The sequence below is a fragment of the Schistocerca cancellata genome, chromosome 2 (genome assembly GCF_023864275.1).
Source record: "Schistocerca cancellata isolate TAMUIC-IGC-003103 chromosome 2, iqSchCanc2.1, whole genome shotgun sequence".
In the NCBI taxonomy this organism is placed as follows: Eukaryota; Metazoa; Arthropoda; class Insecta; order Orthoptera; family Acrididae; genus Schistocerca; species Schistocerca cancellata.
Genome location: NC_064627.1, coordinates 609,956,963 through 609,981,720, shown reverse-complemented (window position 1 = coordinate 609,981,720; position 24,758 = coordinate 609,956,963).

The window sequence follows — 24,758 nt, the reverse complement described above, 5'->3', positions numbered from 1 at the left end:
AGCGGCTCTAGGCGCTACAGTCTGGAACAGCGAGACCTCTACGGTCGCAGGTTCGAATCCTGCCTCAGCCATGGGTGTGTGTGATGTCCTTAGGTTAGTTAGGTTTAAGTAGTTCTAAGTTCTAGGGGACTGATGACCTCAGAAGTTAAATCCCATAGTGCTCAGAGCCATTTGAACCAAATAACCTTAGGCACTTTGCCTATAATTCAAACATTTTACACATTTTATTTAACATACGTAATTACAAACAACGGCTTAACATGCTAACAATCTAAAATTAGTAAAAGCAGCACCTCAGTGTTCTGCTTTACAAAGCGGGCACGTTTGGAACCTCCACGATCTGAGATTAGGCGTGGACGTTCGACAGCCGTTTCTGAAATGTTCATTCCCAGGCGACACGCCATGACGATCTCTCCTTTGTCAAAGTCGCTTACGTCAGTAGATTTCCCCATTTGAGGTCCATGATGCCGCTGGAATAGTTCGTCCTTCCTATGTGCTCAGCTTACATACAGTCCTTATCGCGTCACGTGTCTGCAACGTGTCAGGCGGTATCCAGTCTCAGCATAGCTAGGATTGTGATACTCCGGCCGCAGCTTCTTTTAGTTTGAAGACGGTGTGACTGCTTGATCAGGGCAAGAGGTCTGCGGGAAGAACGGCAACTTTGAGAACGTTCGCGAGTGGTTTGGAAGCAATCTCGCAGCCAGAAGCAATAGCAGTGCGCATCGGCCCACAGGAGGACGGGCCGTTCGCGCCCCCGGGCATGGCTTGCTCTGCCCGAAGTGTTTGCCAGCGGCGGCTGCGACGTGCCTCCACCACGTGCCCTGGGTTGCCAGCAGCGATATCTGGGAGGCCGTTAAGGATAGCGGTTTTCTGTCCCTGCCGTTTACTGATATTTCTGGATTACTTTCCCCTGGTACTTTTATAATAGGGCACTGCGCACATCTCTCGAGTAGCCAACGTCGCTCATTGCTCCCGATACACTTAATCCTTTCCAAACAATAGCGAACACAGTAACGTACATTTATTTTACTCTCGTACATATTTTCAGATTTGTTCTTGGTATCTAGCATCTACAAAGGCCCACATTTTCTGGTGCGAATCCAGATTTCAGTGCAGAGGCGTCTCCGTTTGTTAACGTCTATCCCCAACCCCTTATCCTCACGTAAATGGTGTATGAAAAGGAATTACGGTGATTGTAAGGTGTAATAATTACGGAACAAGGGCCGGAAAGGAAACTAGATTGAGCAGATATGGACTGGCTTTAGAGAATCTCCGCTAGATGCCAGTCCATGTATAAGCTCAATAATGCACTTAATAAAGAAAATACTGCCACTTGCGTCGGCCGCCATTCTGGACCCAAGCAGCTTCTGCAGCGCTAAGTACAGAACTGTTAAATTCTCGTTTGAGGTGACGAAAGTCACGGTATACTCGTTCCTCCTAATATCGTGTCGGACCTCGTTTCCCCAGGCGTACTCGACATTGACTCAGCATGTCATTGGAAGTCCCCTGCAGAAATATTGAGCCTTCCAGAATGAGATTTTCACTCTGCAGCGGAGTGTGCGCTGGTATGAAACTTCCTGCCAGATTAAAACTGTGTGCCTCTCGATTTGGAATGTAGGAGACGAGGTACTGGCAGAAGTAAAGCTGTGGGGACGGGGCGTGAGTCGTGCTTGGGTAGCTCAGTTGGTAGAGCACTTGCCCGCGAAAGGCAAAGGTCCCGAGTTCGAGTCTCGGTCCGGCACACAGTTTTAATCTGCCAGGAAGTTTCATATTGAGCCTTGATTGCCTCTGCAGCCGCCTATTATTGGGAAAGTGTTGTCGGTGCAGGATTTCGTGTGCAAACTGACCTCTCCATTATGTCCCATACATGTACGCTGGGATTCATGTCGGGCCGCTTTGGGGGTTAAACCATTCGCTCGAATTATCCATAATTTTCTTCAAACCAGTCACGATCAATTGGGACCCGATGGCATTGGCACTGTCTTTGTTCACGCATGCGATATCCTACTGCGTAAAAGTCAACAATGAACTACAGTCTTTGTTTCCTGGCTTCTATTGGAAGTATAAAACAAATAAAATGACGACTTTCGTAAGTCCTTCACTGAAATCGTGACATTTTATTTTCCTCACAATAATAAATATACGCTCCAGATGTAATAGCATTACACACTCATGCTTATAAATTAAGGATAATTGCAGAATGTGGTGCTACACTACGTGGCACTACACAAAACTGGCACTAATAGCATAGGCACATAGGGAACACACACCACACAGATCTGTAAGTCCATGGTATTGTGATAAGTTGACAAAACCGTCCCGAAACACGTACACAGGCCGCACAACGGGTTGGCATACTCTGGATCAGGTGGTCGAGCAGCAGCTGTTGTATAGCCTCCCATTCTTGCACGATTGCCTGTCAAAGCTCCTGAACTGTCGTAGGGGATTGAAGACGTGCAGCGATACGTCGACCGAGAGCATCCCAGACGTGCTCGATGAGGTTTAGGTCTGGAGAACAGGCAGGCCACACCATTCGCCTGATATCTTCTGTTTCAAGGTACTCCTCCACGATGGCAACTCGGTGGGACCGTGCGTTATCATCCATCAGGAGGAAGGCGGGACTCACTCCACCCCTGAAAAGGCGGACATACTGGTGCAAAATGACGTCCCGATACACCTGACCTGTTATAGTTCGTCTGTCAAAGACATGCAGGGGTGTACGTGCACCAATCATAATCCCATCCCACACCATCGAACCACAACCTCCATTCAGGTCACGTTCAAGGACATTAAGGGGTTGGTATCTGGTTCCTGGTTCACGCCAGGGAATCACTGTTCAAACTATGCCTGGACTCGTCCGTGAACATAACCTGGGACCACTGTTCCAATGACCATGTACTGTGTTCTTGACACCAGGCTTTACGGGCTCTTCTGTGGCCAGAGGTCAGTGGAATGCACCTTGCAGGTCTCCGGACGAATAAACCATGTCTGTTCAGTCGTCTGTAAACTGTGTGTCTGGCGACAACTGTTCAAGTGGCTGTGGTAAGGTCCCGAGCAAGGCTACCTGCATGACTCCGTGGCCGTCTGCGGACACTGATGGTAAGATATCGGTCTTCTTGTGTTGTTGTACACTGTGGACGTCCCGTAATGTAGCGCCTGGACACGTTTCCTGTCTGCTGGAATCGTTGCCATAATCTTGAGATCACACTGTGGCACACGGAGGGCCCCGTGCTACGACCGGCTATGTTTGACCGGCCTCCAGTCGCCTAATATTCTACCCCTCATAACGTCATCAGTATGTGTTCTTTGAGCCATTTTCAACACACAGTCACCCTTAGCACGTCTGAAAACGTCTGCACACTTATTCGTTGCACCGTACTCTGCCATGCACCAATACACCTCTACGTAAGTGGACTACTGCCAACGCCACCGTGCGACGACCGCAGGTCAAATGCACTGCAAGGTCATACCCCGAGGTTATTTAAACCTGCAGACCGCCCATCAGAGCGTTGTTTCACCATGTATCAGCATTATCCTTAATTTATGACCATGAGTGCATATGATGCCCATCCAGTTTGTTTGAGAGGGATGTTTGGGAATTCCAAACCATACTGAAACACAGATGCATACTTCTATGTACCTGTTACTGTCTTTAATGTTTCTGTTAGTTTTCCAGATCATTACTCTTTTTACATTTACTAACATAATTAGCGGAAAATACAGGAAATAAATTATTTGCCTGGTGACGGCCTTATCGCATTTCTAATTATACTTTTGCAGCCATATTTTTCAGTGCCGTCCATCTCAGTCTGGCGGTTACATTTCTTCGAAATAATATACACTCTTTTGTAAAAAAAAATATACGTACACTTTTCTCTTGAAGCAACGTCGATTCCAAAATTTTTCATTGACACGGAAAACTTTGCCTGTCATTTGAATAATGTTTAACACCATTTCCGATACGCATTCTAAGCTGTCCTCGGTCATGTAATTTTGAGTTCGGTTAATATACGAACTCTTTCTCATTCAGACTGATGGCTTATTAAAAGTGGAACACGGTGCCGTTCTCCTAGCTAGATAATTCAGATGGGGTTCCTTCTCACGTGAAATTTCATGTATGTCTCTTATGTCTAAATTAGCCCTTAGAGGCGTGGCTGCATCGTTTCCTTTCAAACTGATGCAACCATATTTTGCATTTTTCCTCAATCCTTTCGCCCTGTGGAATTCGGAAAAACTTGCTGCCACACTCTGCATCGAACAGAAGTTTACTGCACAACGCTGCGGCATTCTTCACCACAGGAATGTCGACACATTTTGTTAGGCTCTTAATTTAATGTAAAATAAGCCTGCGTGTTTTGCACACCCCTATACACTAAGGTAACAGCCGATTAGATCAACTCTCCCAATTATTGTGATGTATTATTTGGTCCAAAATGGCTGTCTTGTACGACGTGACGTTCAACTGACCAATCGTATCGCTCAACTGTCGGCAGTCGACATACAAAAGGTTGTCGCTGCTTTCTTTATTCGCGGCTTTACTGCTCAATCAATCTGCAGCAATAAGGTGTCCGCTCAACAGGAAGGCGTTTTGTATACAACAGTTTAACAAGAGCGAGTCAATGATTACAGTCCAAAATTAAGCTTCGCTTTTGCCGAAAAAATATTCGTCGCTGGTATCATCAGTTTAAGAGAGAGGATGTTTATGCATAGGTTAGAGTCCATGCCGACCACACATTTCAAATTAAACAATGGAAGGAACTTTTTTGTGGAGTCTACGGAAGTCTACCCGCCGCTCGAGCAGCGTTCTTGCATTTCCTCATATGCCTGGCGAGTGAAAGGGCGACGTTTGGACAGATCGTCGAGTTGTGACAAAAGGAAAAGTATTGATTTCAGAAACGCTCGGCTGGAAGACAAGGACGATTTCCGTGTCAGCAGTGAAATGAAATGATCGTACGGCATTGTTGGCCGGGAGACCCCATGCGGGGTGTTCGGCCACCGAAATTGCAAGTCCTTCTTAGCCAGTCATCTCGAGGCAGAGAAAATCCTTGACCCCGCCGGGAATCGAAGCCGGGACCCCGTGCGCGGGAAGCGAGAACGCTACCGCAAGACCACGAGCTCCAGACATCATAGCAGTAAAGTAAAGCGACAGAAAGCGAGCAGATGGGGACTTTAGAACGCTCCTGCAGTTGTTGAGCAAAGAGGCTTGCCTAAAGTGAACGTTCATTGCGCCACTTCTTTTAAAAAAGTTTATGGGCCCCTCTTTTTACAGTAACTTGTAGTGATTGGAATGAGATCCCTTGGAATGCTACAGACTGGGCTTTTCTCAGAACTCGAGGAGGACTCTAACAAAGTCATGTTCCGACAGGCTGGAGCTCCACCACATGCCATCTCTTCATGTGGAGATCCGAGAAGGAAACTTTATTCATCCCCCTTTACGTCTTGACATAGATGAACTGAAAAACAGAATAAAAGGTGCAATGACGTCTGTCAATGCAGATATGTCACGTAGACTATGACGAATTTACCTATCGTCTATACATTGTCTGTGGTGCCGTTGGTTGACACGTAGATATTGTGTAATGAAAGTTTTTCTATTGTGAAACTTGTCTGTCCTGTAATACGTTCCCATAAATAAATATGAAGTATTGCAAACAGATTTTTGTCACCTGAAATACTCAAATCATGATGTGTCCAGCTGTCAAAAAGGGATAAACACGCCCATACAGTGATACATCATGCACTGCGAGTGGCGACATCGTACTGGTAGAAAGCTGTTGTCCACTAAGGACCAAACACTGCTGCTATTCGGTTGTCGCGTGGTATCACAGTGGGCAGAATAAAATGATGTGGTCGATGCCCTCCTCTGCGCCGTAAACACAGGGTCGAATTAGTCAGTTGGAGCCTCTCAGATCATTCATTTCCATACAATCTTTATAATTTAATGTCACACTCACTTTATCGCCCTACAACTGCCGACGACTTAAATAACAGCATCAGGATATATTGTTATTGATTTCTCTTTTCTGCTGCCAGTTACTTTTACTTATTTTATGTGTAATTTAATTAATGCGACGCATTTCGAGTATGTTCTGCCCACCTTTAGACGTTCATGCACACAGAAAATTGTTACTTAAAAATAAATTGTCTTAAATTAAATTGAAATAGAACTCTTTGTTTACTTTTCGTTGCTGGGGTGGCTGCTGGGATATATGGAGGGAGGAGTGACAGTGGTTGTTCTGAAACTGATGTCCAGTGATGTCTTCCGCTGGTTCGGATCTGTGTCTCGTTCTTTATTATGACTGATACCCCAGCCTGTGCGGAATGCAGGCGGCGGGAAACCAAGTTAACCAGTGCTCGCCAGGGTGGCGTCAGCAGATGGATTTGTGAGCGGTGCAGGAGAAGGTGGCGCGTTGCAGAGGCCACGATTCTCACCCACATTGTCTTAGGTGAGGGCCTGTAAGACTCGAAGGAAAAAATTTGAAATAAAAATCTTGCATGAAAATCCTAAATATTCCCAAAATGCTTGCCATCCTGTCTACTAGTGTTTGTCGGACAGCGCTCTGCATACTGCAATTTATGTACCCTAATTAATTGTGGCCGTGCTGGTTAACTTTAGGAGCCGTGACAGGTAGCAGAAAAATACAAATAATTATTCCGTATAGTTTTGCCTGTATCGCCTTCTTATCAATGCTGAGGGACTTAGTTTCATTTGCATAGAAAACCACAACTTATATACGAGGATATGCTGAAAAGTAATGCTTCCGAACTTTTTATGTTAAAACTGTTAAAGCTCTTTAAATTAAAAACAAACGTTGTTAACATCCTACATCTTGATTCTCCACGTCTACGTATTTATTTCTCAATGTAGTCAAGCTGGCGACGACCACCAACCCCCCAACGAGAGACCAGTTTGATGATACCATCTCTGTCGAATCTTTAACTGTGCTGACAGAGCCACAACGTCACCTCTACTTGCATTGCTTCATTGCTATCAAAATGATGTCCTGGAAGGTGTTCTTTAAGTTTGGAAACAGACGGAAATCGGATGGGGCTAAGTCGGCCTTCGTCGAGGATTATCGATGACGTTTGACCCTAGACGTTGAATTGTTTGCAATATCAAAGCGCTCGTGTGTTGTCTGGCATTATCTTGCTCAAGGAGACGAAATCTTCGAGTTCTGAAAACCGATTATAGTGCGCTGTTTCTTACGCACCGACATAGTTACAATACACACCACCATGTTGCACGCTACAATGCGGAGCCCTCTTTGTTTTATTTACAAAACCTTAAAGAGTTTCACATAAAAAATTCGGTATTTGATTCAAGTGAAATCAGCGTCTTTACAATGTCGATTTTTGCAGTTATAGTTCAGAGAATATTTCATGAGGTATATCCTCCGACACAATGCCTTCAGTCCTGTGATGCCCCTATAATTATACGACGCTTATGCTCATTTTAGCGTCGTTTTGGATTTTCTAAACAAGTGTACATTGTTGTGCTTACCGACTGAAACAACGTATGACGTCTGGGTGACGATATAGTCGATGTAACGAGTCAACGATTTATCGAATTCCTCGCTGATTACAATTTACGTTTAGACAGAGTATGTTTGAGAACGACTTTTGGAAGGGTTTTATTTATCGTCGTTTGCGGAACGCTTACTGCGAACTTGAAGAACAGCTGGACCATAGAAGTCTCGATGCAACACTGGAACTGGTTCGGTGACTCAATGTGCTGCAGGAGCGGACGAAGGAAGTGTCGCGTAGATCTTGAGCCGGGGTGGTAAAATCGAATTTGGGAGACTGGGAGAAATTGAGCTCGGAGAGTAAATGTGGAGCATACGAACCAATTTACTGCGAAATCTGATCTGATAAGGCTGCTGGTGCGTTTTGAAATGTTTTGAGTCGTGTCACAGAGAAGTCATCGGAGAAGACTGATAAACAGACCCCATTCTGTTTTTCTTTAGTTCATTTCTTCTTATTTCCTCCGAAACAAGATTTTTATGTCGCGTCGTCTTATTGTATGGCGCTGCTGCATGTGTTTGTTTTTCTTGTATCTCTTCCTCTTTGTTCGTCTGCGTAATGGTAATTTGCCTATTTATCGACTGCTCATTACTTTTCTAAATATTATTATCTTTTACCTGTTGATTACTCTTTCATTCTCATTTTGATGTTATATTTTCTTTTATTTTAGTAATATGGGCTCTACATTCATTTCTATACTCCGTAATGTGTTCACTAGTACTTTTAACTCTTAATTTTTTATGAGTGATGTGTTTCTTATTCTATCTGGCATTCTGTGGCCATATCTTCTTAAGAACAAAAAAGACCTTAACTCTGAACCGAATAGAAAAGCAGCTGGAATCACTCAACAGAGGAAAGTCCACTGGACCTGACGGGATACCAATTCGATTCTACACAGAGCCGTGTACCGCAAGTCTCTACAGGAACGGAAGGTTCCAAATGATTGGAAAAGAGCACAGGTAGTCCCAGTCTTCAAGAAGGGTCGTCGAGCAGATGCGCAAAACTATAGACCTATATCTCTGACGTCGATCTCTTGTAGAATTTTAGAACACGTTTTTTGCTCGAGTATCATGTCGTTTTTGGAAACCCAGAATCTACTCTGTAGGAATCAACATGGATTCCGGAAACAGCGATCGTGTGAGACCCAACTCGCTTTATTTGTTCATGAGACCCAGAAAGTATTAGATACAGGCTCCCAGGTAGATGCTATTTTCCTTGACTTCCGGAAGGCGTTCGATACAGTTCCGCACTGTCGCCTGATAAACAAAGTAAGAGCCTACGGGATATCAGACCAGCTGTGTGGCTGGATTGAAGAGTTTCTAGCAAACAGAACACAGCATGTTGTTCTCAATGGAGAGACGTCTACAGACGCTAAAGTAACCTCTGGCGTGCCACAGGGGAGTGTTATGGGACCATTGCTTTTCACAATATATATAAATGAAATAGTAGATAGTGTCGGAAGTTCCATGCGACTTTTCGCAGATGATGCTGTAGTATACAAAGAAGTTGCAGCATTAGAAAATTGTAGCGAAATGCAGGAAGATCTGCAGCGGATAGGCACTTGGTGCAGTGAGTGGCAACTGACCCTTAACATAGACAAATGTAATGTATTGCGAATACATAGAAAGAAGGATCCTTTATTGTATGATTATACGATAGCGGAACAAACACTGGTAGCAGTTACTTCTGTAAAATATCTGGGAGTATGCGTGCGGAACGATTTGAAGTGGAATTATCATATAAAATTAATTGTTGGTAAGGCGGATACCAGGTTGAGATTCATTGGGAGAGTCCTTAGAAAATGTAGTCCATCAACAAAGGAGGTGGCTTACAAAACACTCGTTCGGCCTATACTTGAGTATTGCTCATCAGTGTGGGATCCGTACCAGATCGGGTTGACGGAGGAGATAGAGAAGATCCAAAGAAGAGCGGCGCGTTTCGTCACAGGGTTATTTGGTAACCGTGATAGCGTTATGGAGATGTTTAGCAAACTCAAGTGGCAAACTCTGCAAGAGAGGCGCTCTGCATCGCGGTGTAGCTTGCTCGCCAGGTTTCAAGAGGGTGCGTTTCGGATGAGGTATCGAATATATTGCTTTCCCATACTTATACCTCCCGAGGAGATCACGAATGTAAAATTAGAGAGATTCGAGCACGCGCGGAGGCTTTCAGACAGTCGTTCTTCCCACGAACCATACGCGACTGGAACAGAAAAGGGAGTTCATGACACTGGCACGTAAACTGCCCTCCGCCACACACCGTTGGGTGGCTTGCGGAGTATAAATGTAGATGTAGATGTAGATCTATTCAGTTTTCATTTTCAGCTCTTATGTCCCGTTATCATATAGTATGTATGGTATAACTATGGCTTAACAGAATTTTACTAGGGGTTGTTTCCCAACACTTTTATCAGTATTCTGTGAATAATCCCAGTGCTACAACGTGCTTATTTTGTATTTCTTGTTCCTTTGTGAAGGAGACACTCTTTCCCAAGTAGATGAACTCATTTCATGTATTTTCTGATTGTTTGTTACAATTTTACTGAGGGACAGATCTTGACATTTAAGAGCCGTAATTTTGATTGTCGGATCGAAGTAGTTACCCTATACCTACTGTTAGCGATACTTACGTTTTTGGGGTTGATGGAAGGTGTTGTCACTATTCGCAAATTCAAAGAGTTGTAACATTAAATAATTTTGTCTGTTTAAGTTGTAGGCGTATTTCCTAAAACCTCAGCACGAATCCGGTGTAGATATGTAGTAACAATCGGTGACGAATGGGTTCCCTGCCGTAAATCTACAACACTTCCATAACCTAGGTTCTAGATATGTCAGTCTTGAAGTCTTTTGCAACTGACGAATTACTTTCATTAAATGGTATGTTACTCATATTCTGTCTAATATTTCCCATAGCATTCTTCTACTCTTTCAATTGCTTTCAGATAGTCAGGAAACAGCAAATGTGTTTCTGTATTGAGTTTCACGTCCCTCTCGATTACTTATCTGATAGTAAACGTGTTGTTGAAACAGACCTCCAATTTCTGAGCCAGTTTGTGGATCTCTATGTTACTATCTTTAGAATATTTTTATGTGTTGTATTGAGCAGGGAAATAGCCCCGTAATTTTTACAGTGCTTCCTAACCGATCTTAAATACCCATTAATGGTTAATCTCATTCTATGTGTAGCTTGTGTTGATGAATAGAAGAAAACTTAATTTAAAAGAGAAGATCCACATTTCATATTGTGTGTTCATGTTGTTTCTTCCTGGTGTCTTCTTCTCATTTCTAATGTGTCTACTCTTGCTTCTTAGCCCTCTTAAGATATTACAACTTGTTTGCGTTCGCTGTTACTTCATTTCCTTTTGTTATCGGCATCTTGTTGAACACTATTCCTTACGTCTTACACATCTCTTCAATATTTATGTGTTTTATATCTTTACTAGCCGCCCGTTAATAAGAAGAAAACTAAGACCTTGATAATTAACGAAAGTGAGTTACTACCAGCGACCGACGTACCGTTGGAATATGAGGAAGCTGATGACCTTATCCAGCCGAACTCAGTGATTCAGAAAGAGGGTGGTTGTACACGGGAAATACGGCGTAGAATTGTTCAGCGTAGGGATGCTGCGTCGAAGGTGACAGTGATCTGAAAATGAGTGATGAAATCTCTGATGTTTCCAGTTTTATGGGTCTGAAACGTGGACAGCAAGTGACTGGGCCGCAAAAGAATTGATGCTTTTGAGATGTGGACTTACAAGGGGTTGTTGAGAATACCATGAATGGACAAAGAAAACAACAAATCATTCTTCAAGAAGTCAGGGTGGAAAAGAGGCTGCCCAGTATTTAATCAGAGAATGCAGCCTTTCCTTGCTGGTATCTGCATTATTGCTGATATTTGATTTACAGGTATCAGACCGTGGTCCAAGGCATAATTATCAATGTTTCGCCTTCCCCTGCTGGAGACATCATCAGAGGGATTAACAACCCAGACATGTTTCACGTGAGCTATAGGACCGGTTAACCATCAATTTTTTTCTGTGGCACTGGGTTTAGCAAGATGTAATAATTAGCACGCTAGGATGTACAGTGGCCACTAAAATTCAAAAGCACAAACGCAATTGTAACAGAAAAGAAGAAGAATTGAAATTAGGTAATTTGTGGGCCTTAGTGATAATTAAAATGAGAAGTGCCAAATCTTCCCCACTACAAGCTCCATAGCATACGTCGGCTCGACTCTGCGATATTACGTGGCAATTTGATGACGTCACGAATCGACTGTTGTATAAACAGTTCGGTTTGCTGTGCTTGATGAATCTGTAACATCATTCTGAGTTGTTAAAGCCTCTGACGATGTCTCCAGTATGCCTTGGACCACGGGCTTATGGCTTATGGCCATAAATCAAATATCAGCAATAAATTCCAGTATTCCTTTCCAGCGAACCCTGCAGTTTATTAGACACATAGTTCGATCATCCAAGGCATATCAAAGAGAAGAGATTGCAGGGAATGCCGCCAAGAATACGGAAGAGCTCTCAGATAAAGCAGAAGACAAACATGGCTCCAGCTATTCCAGGTACAGGAGACCGGGAAAAATGGAAACAGATTGTTAAGAAGATCGTGTGATGGGTCACCGACTTAAGTATGAAAGATAGATTATTAATGATTATCCTTACTGAAGTTATTCATCATTTTATATGCAAATGTCTTCCGTCTATGAAAAGAGTTTGCGGAGTGGGAATACTGTAGGCTCGTTTTCGGGAGGACGACGATTCAAATCCCCATCCGGCCACACGCATATATATGTTTTCCGTGGTTTTCCTAAGCTGTTTAAGGCGAAATCCAGGCTGGGTTAATGAAAGGAGATTTCTTTTCTCATTCTTCCGCGAAAAAATCTTGCTTCACGTCCCTACTTACCTCGACGACAACGAGACGAGAGAAGTTGGACCCTGACCTTCCTTCCTTCCAGTATGGATTTATACTGTCACTGTAGAATGTTAGACTTTGTTTACGGAGCCACAACTTCATCTCTGGTAAACCGCTTCATCAGTACCAAAGTGAAGCCCTCGAATGTGTTCTATAAGTTTTGGAAACTTATATATATATATATATATATATATATATATATATATATATATATATATATATACAGCTTCAATTTGGACCTATCGGACTCTCTTCTGTTTCCAAAACTTATAGAACACATTCGAGGGCTTCACTTTGGTACTGATGAAGCGGTTTACCAGAGATGAAGTTGTGGCTCCGTAAACAAAGTATATATATATATATATATATGGGGAGTCAAAAAAGACTTTCGAATGTGTTAGAAATTTATTGGGATTAGTTGCAGAATGGACAGCAAACAGCCTCAAGTTTGATTCACGTAGTGCAGCAATGCTCCATTCCACCACCAGGAGCGGCAGTGTAAAGCACAATTAAAATGGCTATTTTCACTGGTGGGTTGTGCGTAAAGGGCCAATCACATGGCCACGCCGCTCCCCAGACTTGACAACACTGGATTTCTTTCTCTGGGGTTTCATTAAAGCCCATATGTGTATGTTACTCCCCTACCAAACAATTTAAATGACCGTTGCACAAGTTACGCACGATTTGCGGCTACGAGTGTGGAAAGAAATTGATTCCTGGAGGGATGTTTGCCGCATCCAGGTGGTAGTCATATCGAACCAAAATGACACTTGACACTTTTATGTGAAACATGAGGTTGTTCGCTACGAAATGATACATTCGAGGTTACAGTGGCTCTCGTATTTAAGTGATCTGCACAGCTGCTTTGCCTCTGTTGTTGCTAATCTCTTGTTTTCATGTCTGCTTACCGGTGTCCTACTGGCTGACATTTCAGGTATACAACCTTCGCGCCGTACACCTTGTACTTGACAGGAATGGATCGCGTGCTGGTGGCGCAATAAAGCAGTAGCGTCAGCTCTGTGCCTCGCACTGAACGTGGCTGAAAGCCAGGAGCTGGCCGTGACGAGCGGATCCCGCTGCGCCAGTGTCCCTCCCGTGTCGCGGTGCGCCAGCGCCCCGTGTCGCCACGGTTTTACACGCCGCTGTCAGACTCACGTGTAATACCTGCCACAGCGCCCGCCTGGCGGCGACAACTTTGCTTTGCTGCGCTTTCCCCGACCTCGGCGCTGCCGAAACGCACACATGTCGCGCTCTGTAAAGCTGTACTGGATTACGCGGCGCTAGTGTGGTGAAGCAACGCCGTGCAGCCACACTGTGTGTGCCCACTGTGAGTATAAACTCCACGGTAAAGGTTTCTCCCTCCGTGCTGCGAGAATTACCCGTAGAGGAGATATAGTGTCCTGCAAAAAACCGATACGCCTCACGTATCGGTTAATCATCTGTATTCGAATTATATAAAGAATGTAACAACCAGTCGCGGAAACATACGAGGGTCACTCCAAAAGAAATGCACTCTATTTTTGTAAAAATACGGTTTTCATTCTGCATGTGTGAAAGTTTTACAGTGTGCAGATACATCCTTCCCGCTTGTTTTCAAACTTAGTTCAACCTGTTCCCGTGAGTGGCGCCGTCACAGCATGTTTTCATGGTGGCTGCTACACTTGACGTTCGTCAGAAACAACGTGCTGTCATAGAATTCCTGTGCTGTGAAAACGAGACAGTGCGATACATCCACAAGAGGTTGAAAAAGGTGTATGGAGATGCTGCTGTCGATCACAGTACAGTTAGTCGGAGGGCAAGCAGGTTACGTGGTGAAAGCGGGCACGGCATTATTGAGGATTGTCCTCGCAGCGGCAGGCCTCGCACTGCACACACTCCAGACAATGTGCAGAGAGTTAACGAATTGGTGACTGCTGACAGACGCATCAGAGTGAACGAATTGTCACGCTGCGTTGGGTTTGAGGGAAGGAAGTGTTTGCAGACTACTGAAAGTGTTGGCGTTAGGAAAGGTTTGTGCAAGGTGCGTTCCCAGGATGTTGACAGTGGCTCACAAAGAAACAAGAAAAACGGTATGCAGCGAACTTTTGGAACAGCACGAGAATGGTGGAGATGAATTTCTTGGAAGAACTATGACAGGTGATGAAACATGCCTCCATCATTTTTCACCAGAGACGAAGAGGCAATCAATGGAGTGGCATCATGCAAATTCACCCAATAAAAAAAAATTCAAAACCACACCTTCTGCTGGAAAAGTTATGGCTACGGTGTTTTTCGATTCCCAAGGAATCTTGCTTGTGGATATCATGCCAAGTGGAACCACCATAAATTCTGATGCACCTGTGACGCCACTGAAGAAACTTCAAGCTCGACTGAGTCGTGTTCGACCACACCGGCAAAAGCAGGATGTTTTGCTGTTGCACGACAATACACGGCCACATGTCAGTCAAAAAACCATGGAAGCGATCACAAAACCCGGATGGACAACACTGAAACACCCGCCTTACAGTCCTGACCTGGCTCCATGGGACTATCATCTCTTTGGGAAACTGAAAGACTCTCTTTGTGGAACAAGGTTTGAAAATGATGACTCCCTTGTGCACGCTGCCAAACAGTGGCTCCAACAGGTTGGTCCAGAATTTTACCGTGCGGGTATACAGGCGCTGGTTCCAAGAAGGCGTAAGGCAGTTGAGAGGGATGGAAATGATGTAGAGAAATGAAAATATTGTTCCTAAAGGATGTATGTACACACTATAAAACTTTCAAACATGTAGCATAAAAAATGGATTTAAAAAAATAGTGTGCATTTCTTTTGGAATGACCCTCGTATTTTATTTATTTTTTTGCAAATCGATTTCGACTGATATCAGTCATCATCGGTGTATTTTTCTAACCGATACATGCAATAAGTAGAAGTACTGACCTTGACAGATTTCTACTTATGGCAAGTATCGGTTAGAAAAATGCACCAATGATGACTGATATCAGTCGAAATCGATTTGCAACAAGGTAAATAAATTTCCGATACTGGTTGCTACATTCTTTATAATTTTATATTCCACGGTTGCTGCCCAGAGAGGGAACCTCATGGAGCCCAATATTCTCTTAGAATTGCTTGTGAAGTGCTAACGCTGTCTCGAGAGTTGACTACGCTGCATTTTATCGGAAATTTGAGTGCAGCTGTGTTCGTGCGTCAGTTGTTGTGAAAAGCTCGTGTAGTTGATATAGCAGTGGGACAGTTTGCCTTAGAATAGAGAAGTCCTATGGTGGAGCGTTTGTAAAGAAGTGTTTCAAGCGAAGTATCCTGGTAGGGAACTCCCCACGACCAGGACTATTCAAGATCTGTACAAGAAATGGGGGGCTGTAGGATCCGTTCAGAACCCCTGAAACTATACTCAGAATTCGCACGAACATTACGAGATATTTCCGCAATTCGGTAAAGAGATTATCGCAGCAGTTTGATGTACATAGCAACGTCGCGTAGTAGGAAATATGACACTAAAAGCTGTCCTGTGAATGTGGCGCAAGATTTTAAATTTGATGACCAGAGAAAAAAGAGTTCTTAATTGTAGCTGGCTGTTAACACCAACTGCTAACCGTTACTTAGATCCCTTGCTTTACTTTATGTCAGATGAGACGGGTTTCATTTGTCAGGCTATATTAACTGCCAGATTTGCAGATACTGGTCACAGGACAACCCATATACTCTGCGTGAAGAACCTTTCCACTCAGAGAATGTTTGGTGTGCCTTGTCCGGCCATCGCTTTGTTGGCCTATATTTTTCAATAACGCCTTAAACAGTGGCAGATACCTAGATATCCTTGATCCTTTCTAGGCACAACTAACATGCGTAGAAGCTGTATGCAATTTTCAAAAACATGGAGCAACTACTCACACATCCATCCATTGTATGGCCCACATCACCAACGTATTCTCTGAACACAGACTTGTCAGTGGCCTCTGGTCTCAAGGTCCTCGGACTTAAAACCGTGTGATTTTTATTTATGGGGCTCACTAAAAATCAAAATAGACGCTCTTAATCGGAACATTACTAGAGAAATTAGTAACATCACGCATGTATAATTACAGCGTGTTGCTAGTAACTTCATTACACGAAGACAGCGATGTCCCCGGTTACCACCTCAGGCGTCTCATATAAACAGATAAATACACGTTTTTTAACGTTACTATTATGTATTATTTTTTAGTTAGTTCCTTGTTACTTGAATATCGGGAGTGAGGCGTACTGGTTTTATGTGGGACGCCCTGTACTAGTCATGGCGGAGAGAGAGAGGTTCCCGCATTGGTGTCTCTCTTTCGTCACGAGGCTTCTTGTTTGTACACAGTTAATTCAGCTTATGAATAGTAATCAGTTTAACTGTGGTTAAAACCATATACAGGTCCGATCTCACTCCCTACCTCTTTTATTCCCTCTCCCATTCTCTCTCTCTCTCTCTCTCTCTCTCTCCCTCTCTCTCTCTCTCTCTCTCTCTCTCTCTCTCTCTCTCTCTATCTATCTATCTATCTCTCTAACTATGTCTCTTCCTGTCACAGACACACACACACGTACAAAGCCCTTGAGAACGTTCGCAAACAACATAGCATATTAAATGGTGTCCTTCGCAGTCGCCAACAAATCAGTGTTTTATTTTATTGGACGGTGTTTATTATCATGTGGATGCGGACAGCTAAAGAAATATGTGACTGGTGTCCTGTTATCGATCATAGACTCATTATAAACATGAATGTGGTTTGTCTGCTTTCGTAGCAGCCGTGATTTCTGTAGTTAATGTTTCTCATGCCAGAAGGTGGATTTAGTTTGGCATTACCTTAGTCCTTTGAACATTCCCGTCATTCAGGTTTCCTTATTTCCTCTAGAAGATAAAATACATTTTTTTTCCAGCAGCAATGATATGAAGTGATGCAACTAAGAGTTAGAAATAGCAATAAAGGAAAACTATAAGCTTACGACGACCGCTTGCACACTGCTTTAACAGAAGTCATGGAATAGCTACCAATATCGTATCCGACCCCTCTTTGCCCGGCATAGCGCAGCATCTCAACGCTGCACGGACTTAACAAGCCGTTGGAAGTCCTCTGCAGAGATATTGAGCCCTCCTGCCTGTATAACAGTCCAGTGAATGTGTTGCCAGTGCAGGATTTTGTGGACCAACTGACCTCTCTCCATCATTTCCCATAAATGTTTGATGAGGTTCGCTCCAATTGTCCAGAATGCTCTTGAAGCCAAACGCGATCATCGCTCATTGTAACACACAAAAATTCCACTGTTGTTTGGGAAAATGAAGTCCATGAATGGCTGCAAATGGTCTCCATGTAGCCGAACATAACCATTCCAGTCAAAAACAGGTTCAGTTGGACCAGAGGACCCAGTCTGTTCTTTATGAACACCATTATGGAGACACCATCAGCTTGCACAGTACCTTGTTGACAACTTGGGTCCCTGTTTTCGCGGGATCTGTGCCACACTCAAATCCTACCATCTTCTCTTACCAAGTGGAATCGGGACTCACCGCGGTGGTCTAGCGGTTCTGGCGCTGCAGTCCGGAACCGCGGGACTGCTACGGTCGCAGGTTCGAATCCTGTCTCAGGCATGGGTGTGTGTGATGTCCTTAGGTTCGTTAGGTTTAAGTAGTTCTAAGTTCTAGGGGACTTATGACCTAAGATGTTGAGTCCCATAGTGCTCAGAGCCGAATCGGGACTCATCTAACCAGGCTACAGTTTCCCAGTCGTCTAGGATCCAACCGATATGGTCATAAGGCCAGAAGAGGCGCTGCAGGCGATGTCGTGCTGTTAGCAAAGGCACTCGGGTTGTCGTGTGTTGACCTAGCCTGCGAAATTCCGCAGTATTGTCCTAGCGCGTACGTTCATCGTACGTCCCACATTGATGTCTGTGATTGTTTTACGCAGTTTTGCTTGTCTGTTAGCAACTATAACCCTCCACGAGTGCCGCTGCTCTCGATCGTTAAGTGGCCGTCGACCTCTACGTTGTCCGCGGCGAGAGGTAATGCCTGGAATGCGGTATTCTCGGCACACACTTGACACTGTGGATCTCGAAATACTGAATTCAGTAACGATTTCTTAAATGGACGGTCCCATGCGTCTAGCTCTAACTACCATTCCACGTTCAAAGTCTGTTAATTACCGTATTGCGGCCATAATGACGTCAGAAACCTTTTCATATGAATGGCCTGTGTACAAAGGATAGCTCCGCCAGTGCTCTGCCATTTTGTACTTTTTGTAAGCGATACTACCGCCATCCGGATAAGTGCATATCGCTACCCCACAATTTTTGGCACCTCAGTAAGACAAGAAGAGGATACACGTAAAGGGGTTATACTGAAACACTGAAACCAAAAAACACTTTACCACGCCAGTACGGAGTAGAAAATCCGTTGGCATTCAAAACAGCTTCCATTAATCTCGGGATGGATAAATACAGGTCCGTTATGATTTTGGACGGAATCTTATACCATTCCTCCTGCAAAATACTACCAAGTTTAGGTAGCAAAGATGAAGGCATTTAGCGATCACGGAACCTTCTGTACAAAGCAGACCACAAAGGTCCAATAATATTTAGATCTGGTAACTACGGTAGCCAGAGAAGATGCGGTAATTACTCTCCGTGCGCACAAAACCAGTCTTAGGCTGTGTTAACATTGGCCCTAGCGTCTTCGAACACAGCGTCACCATTGGGGAACAAACATTGTATCATGGGATGGACATATTCGGCCAAAACGATCACATAATTCTTCGCAGTAATGGACCTTGCAAAGTAACCATGGGGCCTATGGAATGTCGCCATATGGCACGCTAGAATCAGTGTGAAACAAGCCTATGTGAAACAAGGCTCATCCGACCAATCGGCTTCCTTCCATTGTTCCAGAGTCCACGTTTTGTGGCTTCCGGACCACCGTTTGCGTCTAAGAGGGACCTACATCACTGGAGAGAGATTTTGTAACTCCAGCTCGCCCTCCAATTCCCTCTTATGCAGCTCCCGTTTTGGTGCTCGCGAGGACGACGTCCAGTCTTCTGGAATGCCTTTTGCAGCTTATTTTTCATCTCAGTCCTCTTCAGTAACGGTCTGCCGCTATCACTCAGCACACACTTCTGTCAGTGCTATAATATACCGGACGATGTTTTTCAGCTTTACTTGTTAGTGGTATAAATGTTCCATATGGTCACTTTTGGAACACCAAACACTTCGGCTTCCTTGATCAAGGAAGCACCCACCACAATAGCGCTATCAATTCGCCCACGTACGAATTCACGTATCTGCGGCACATAACACTGTCCGGATACGACTGACACTCGCAAAGTATTGAGGACACTGCACAGGTACCACTCGTGGTCACTTACAACAGCACGGCCTGTAAGCGTGGTTATCATCTGCATTTGTGTTCAAGCATTTATGTCTGGCGATGTTTCCGAAGCAATCACAGAAGCCTATGATGTCTTAGACGAATTAGTAAATAACACAGAAACTAATTTCGGTTGAGTTCATGCAACATTTGAACAAAACGGAAATAGATCGTGAGAGCATATGACTGACAATGTTAGTTGGATTCACCACTACTAGAGGATGTGTACGAAAGAAAATGAGTCAGCGGATACGAGCAACACCCACCAAAGGTCACATCGATGATGATGATGAAGATGATGATACTGATTGGTTTGTGGGGTGCTCAACTGCGTGGTCATCAGCGCCCGTATAAAGTCCCAATTTGTACACAGTCCAATTTTTTTCACAGTCCATTCTAGTCACTGTCACGAATGATGATGACGATGAAATGATGACAACACAGACACACAGTCCCCGGGCAGAGAAAAATGGTCACAGCGAAATTTTGCGAAGTAGCTACACGAAACCATAAAACAGATTAAAACCGAAAAGCCACAAGACCAAGCGGAATTAGGACAGAGTTACTAAAATATGTAGGACAAAGTCTTGAACTGCACTATAGAAATCAGTGCTGGAAAGATATGGAAATTGTTATAATTGCGAAATCAACTGTTGAATAAGTCTTGTTAATTACTGTTACAAGCTGTACAAACGAATTATGAAAATAACTGACACTCCCTTGTTAGAAGAGCACAACTGTCTCGTCTTCAACTTATCTCTATTATCCAACAAGTCATATAGAGATCTAGGTATTGTAATACGTAAAAACTTACTGGTTTTGCGACTGCAAGGAAGCTTTCGACCGGGCCAGCCTACATAGTGGGAGATCCAAATGTCCGTTAACATTCGATAAGTCACTAATTCACGGAATAATGTAGGAATAAAGGTAAAAAATGGCATACATGTTTGGAATGAGAAGGGGTCTTATTAAAACAAAAAAGCAGTGCAAAAACTGTCCCACAGATGTCGCCGGACACATTTTTTTATTCACTTGCTGTCATTTGTTTACTGACCCGTCCTATGATTGCTTATGGTGGGTCCGTAAGAGCCTCTTGGCCGCTGTGACTGGGTTCGGGGTCCGAGGTGACTGTCTAATACAGCCTGGTTTTTTTTTTTCGTTTGCAGCGTTTTACAAATCTGGACAGCAACACGTCAGTGGCGAAGCATGATAATCGTGTATAACATGAGCTGTATTGAGAGAGAGGTTATCAGGTCATCCTTTGGCCTGTCCGATAAACAACTGCTGGAAGGCGCTCCACCCACGTTGCTACATGTGTGATTACTGGTTGTGGCGTTAACTGAAGTCGCAAGTCTAACGCTATCGACGGACCTCATTGGGGATGCTAGAAGGTGACAACCGACAGCACTTTCTAGCCAGATCTTCTGATATGTCTTACAGTGCTGTTCACAGCATTGTCCCTCAACTGTATGTGTGGTTGATGAATGACGACTGACATGAACATCCGTTATAAAGAATATCTTTTTTACTAAAAATCAATTGCTATGCTAATTATTGCTTCTGTGTCATATGAAGAGTCATCGCTGGTCATTTTGAGCACTGTCTTTTTGTTTCAATAAAACCCCAGGTCATTTCAAGCACGTGTGTCATTCTTTACCTCTCTACCTACAGTTTACTGTGAAGTATTGAATTTTCAAATGTTAACGGACTTTTCTGTCACGCTGTATTTTACGAAGTACTTTAGAAAAACCAGGGTGCTTCTAGCAGTTAGACTAGGCTCTTCTGATCTGGCCACAACGGGCCATTTGGCTCCGACCGATCGCTGTCTCATCCATTAGACAATGGCGTCACTTGGATGCATTATAGAGAGGCGTGAAGTTAGCATACCGCTGTCCAGGCCCTTGACGGATTAGCAGACATGTAGCCGCTACTATAAGGCCAAGTATCTCCTCAACTGGCATTACGAGGCTGAGTGCACACCGTTCGAAAGTCGATGGCAGTATCGCGAATCTAGCCATGGTTCTCTGCAGGGCAGTTATTTCACTGACTACTCGGCTATAGAGACAAATAAGGAACTTAATACAAGTTATTAAAGCCATAGTAAACAAGAGCATAGAGAAGGCTGGAAGTATAAGATTTAATAGGTGTCAGAGACAAGAGTGTATCTTTTCGCCCACACTTCTTAATATCCATATTGACAACATTGTCAGAGAATGGAAAACTTTAAAATAGAACTAGATAACTGAATAAACCCCATGACGACCAAATAATTTTACAAGACACCGAGTACGATATGCAGTGCGTAACATCTCAGATATGCAAAAACTATAGTTTTAATATTTTTCACGGGATGACTACGACTGTGACTTGAAAAGGCGCTGTAGGTTCCAGCTTCGCAGTTTACTTCTCACGCTGAGACATAAGCTACCAGTTTTGAAAATGACAGAATAAATTTAATGAATACCAGATGAAATGTGGCACAGTACAAAGCACGGAGGCCGGCCGCGGTGGTCTAGCGGTTCTAGGCGCTCAGTCCGGAACCGCGCGACTGCTACGGTCGCAGGTTCGAATCCTGCCTCGGGCCTGGATGTGTGTGATGTTCTTAGGTTAGTTAGGTTTAAGTAGTTCTAAGTTCTAGGGGACTGATGACCACAGCAGTTAAGTCCCATAGTGCTCAGAGCCATTTGAACCATTTGAACAAAGCACGGAAACAGAAACGATAATAAAATTTTATAAAATGAAATAACTGTTACATATATTTAGAGATACGGCTCAGAGTCGTGGACAAAACGAAATCATTAGATGGTCATTAATTGAACTGGACGTGGGAATGCGGCTGGTCGCAAACTTGTAGAAATAAGGAATACCAACAGCCGTACGGCTATCAGTTTCGACGCTACGCTAGTGTCATCTTCAGACATCTATGCAACCTGAATGGTAATAGCCAACCTTCTGTGCATTAGGACAGATGCCATGTATAATCAATCACTGGTCTACTGGAGCTGGAGCGCACACATCGTGTAAATACCCATGAGACCAGTGAATATGCTTGGTACCTGTCTTACGCACAGAAGGTTGGATTTCACCATACAGTCTTTATAGGGGCCTGAAGATGACACTGATGTAGTGTCGAAACTGGTTGCGTAATTAATAAATTTATAAATAGTACGGCTGTGGTTTTTCCTTTTTTCTACAAAACAGAATCAAGATGAAACGGTTATACAGGCCACTGAAACCTGATTTATGAGTCGCTCGGAAGATTGGTATATCCTTCAGCGTAGAGTCGGAAATTTATTTAGTTAACGGATTAATGAAAAATGCCTCCAGTGAGTAGCACATACTGACAGGGCGCCGGAAGGAAGTCTTCCTAAATAAATATTGAACTACAAACCACAACGAGTACGAGATACTGGAACACGAGAAGATGGCGAGAGACCTAGTCTTTGAGATGAAGAATAATGAGATAGAATAATCTTTGACAGGTCCTTTACTGGTAATCCTACATCGTACTTCATTCCATCATGAGTAGCTGCAGTAGTTTGACTGTCTGGTGTTTCATTTGCAGAAATGCCGCAGGAAATTTTCACGCATCGCGTGGTAACATCACGACACCTAAGTGTGACCATTATATCGCATTTATAACCTATATTCTATTTAGTTCATCTGCTGAATAGGTGTCCGAATAATTCAAGTACTGTCGGAAGGACAAAAAAATGTTGCCCCTAAAATGTAAGGTAACTGGTATTAGAAGCAACACGCAAAGAGGAAACGGGAAGGCAGGTAATAAACGAACAAAAATGACTAACTCACTTTACCTGAATATCTCCAAAATGTGTCCATAAACAATTTAGTCAAATATCTGAAATTCTGAACGTCGGCGATGTGGTGCAGAATTGAGGCAATGTAGTTGCATGCAGAGAACTGAACTCCAAATTCCGATCCAGCCATCTTGATTTAGCATCTTGGTCGTTTCTCTGAATCACTGCGGGCAAATTCTGTAACTGTTTCCTCAGAAAGGCTACAGTCGACTGCCTCCGAAATCCTTGTTTAATTGTTTCGCTCCGTCGCTAATCTGTTAGATGCCGAAGGGAAGTTAAACTTTAGGCTTTCTCTTCGTCTAGCATTTCACAGCCCTAGGAGCAGACAAGACACACCCAAAAAATATCAACTGTACTGGCCAGTATGAAAGATACGAAGCTCAGAAATCCATCAAGGAAGTTTCCACCATTGAGCATAGTTAATGAAACCGTTTCTTTCATAGAAGGTACTAACATTTTCGAACTCAAATTCATTCATCTACTAAACACGAGAACGTATTGTAACAAAACATAATTGTAATTTCTATTTTCTTACTGATCCAACTTCTTTGTGAGTAAGAGCCGTTCCCATGTGCCTAATATTAGCAATAGAACATGTATCCCTTTTTAGAGTTCCGTGACTCAGTGAGTAAAAATGGAACCGTTATAGGACCGCTTTTTTCAATCTCTTTGTCCGTCAATTAAGACTCCTTTAACTCAGGAACGGGTAGACGTATAAGTTGAAATATATGTCAAATAGTAAGTTCTACGTTCCCTCGACGGTGTAAAGAAAGTTAATGTTCTGAGTCAATGCAATCAAATGATACGACCATTTAAGTCACATTATTTTGATGCTCGCCAACTCACTCATCAAAAGTTAGATTACCTGTCTGTATACATAATTAATCTTGTCCAGAACCTTCCGCACTTGCCCGGTTTTTTGTGTAATATTGAAGGTAATTTCGCAGGCTTCACATTATTCATTGTGCTTTGAATATGTAATGATTCACTGTTAACAAACAAGGGGAAAAGATTAGCTTTTCTAATTAATTATATTTATTGTTAGTAATTTAACGGCTCATACATTTTCAAGTAGACCTGGAATATTTGAATGATGCTAGTAGGATCCGAAAATTTCAGAACGG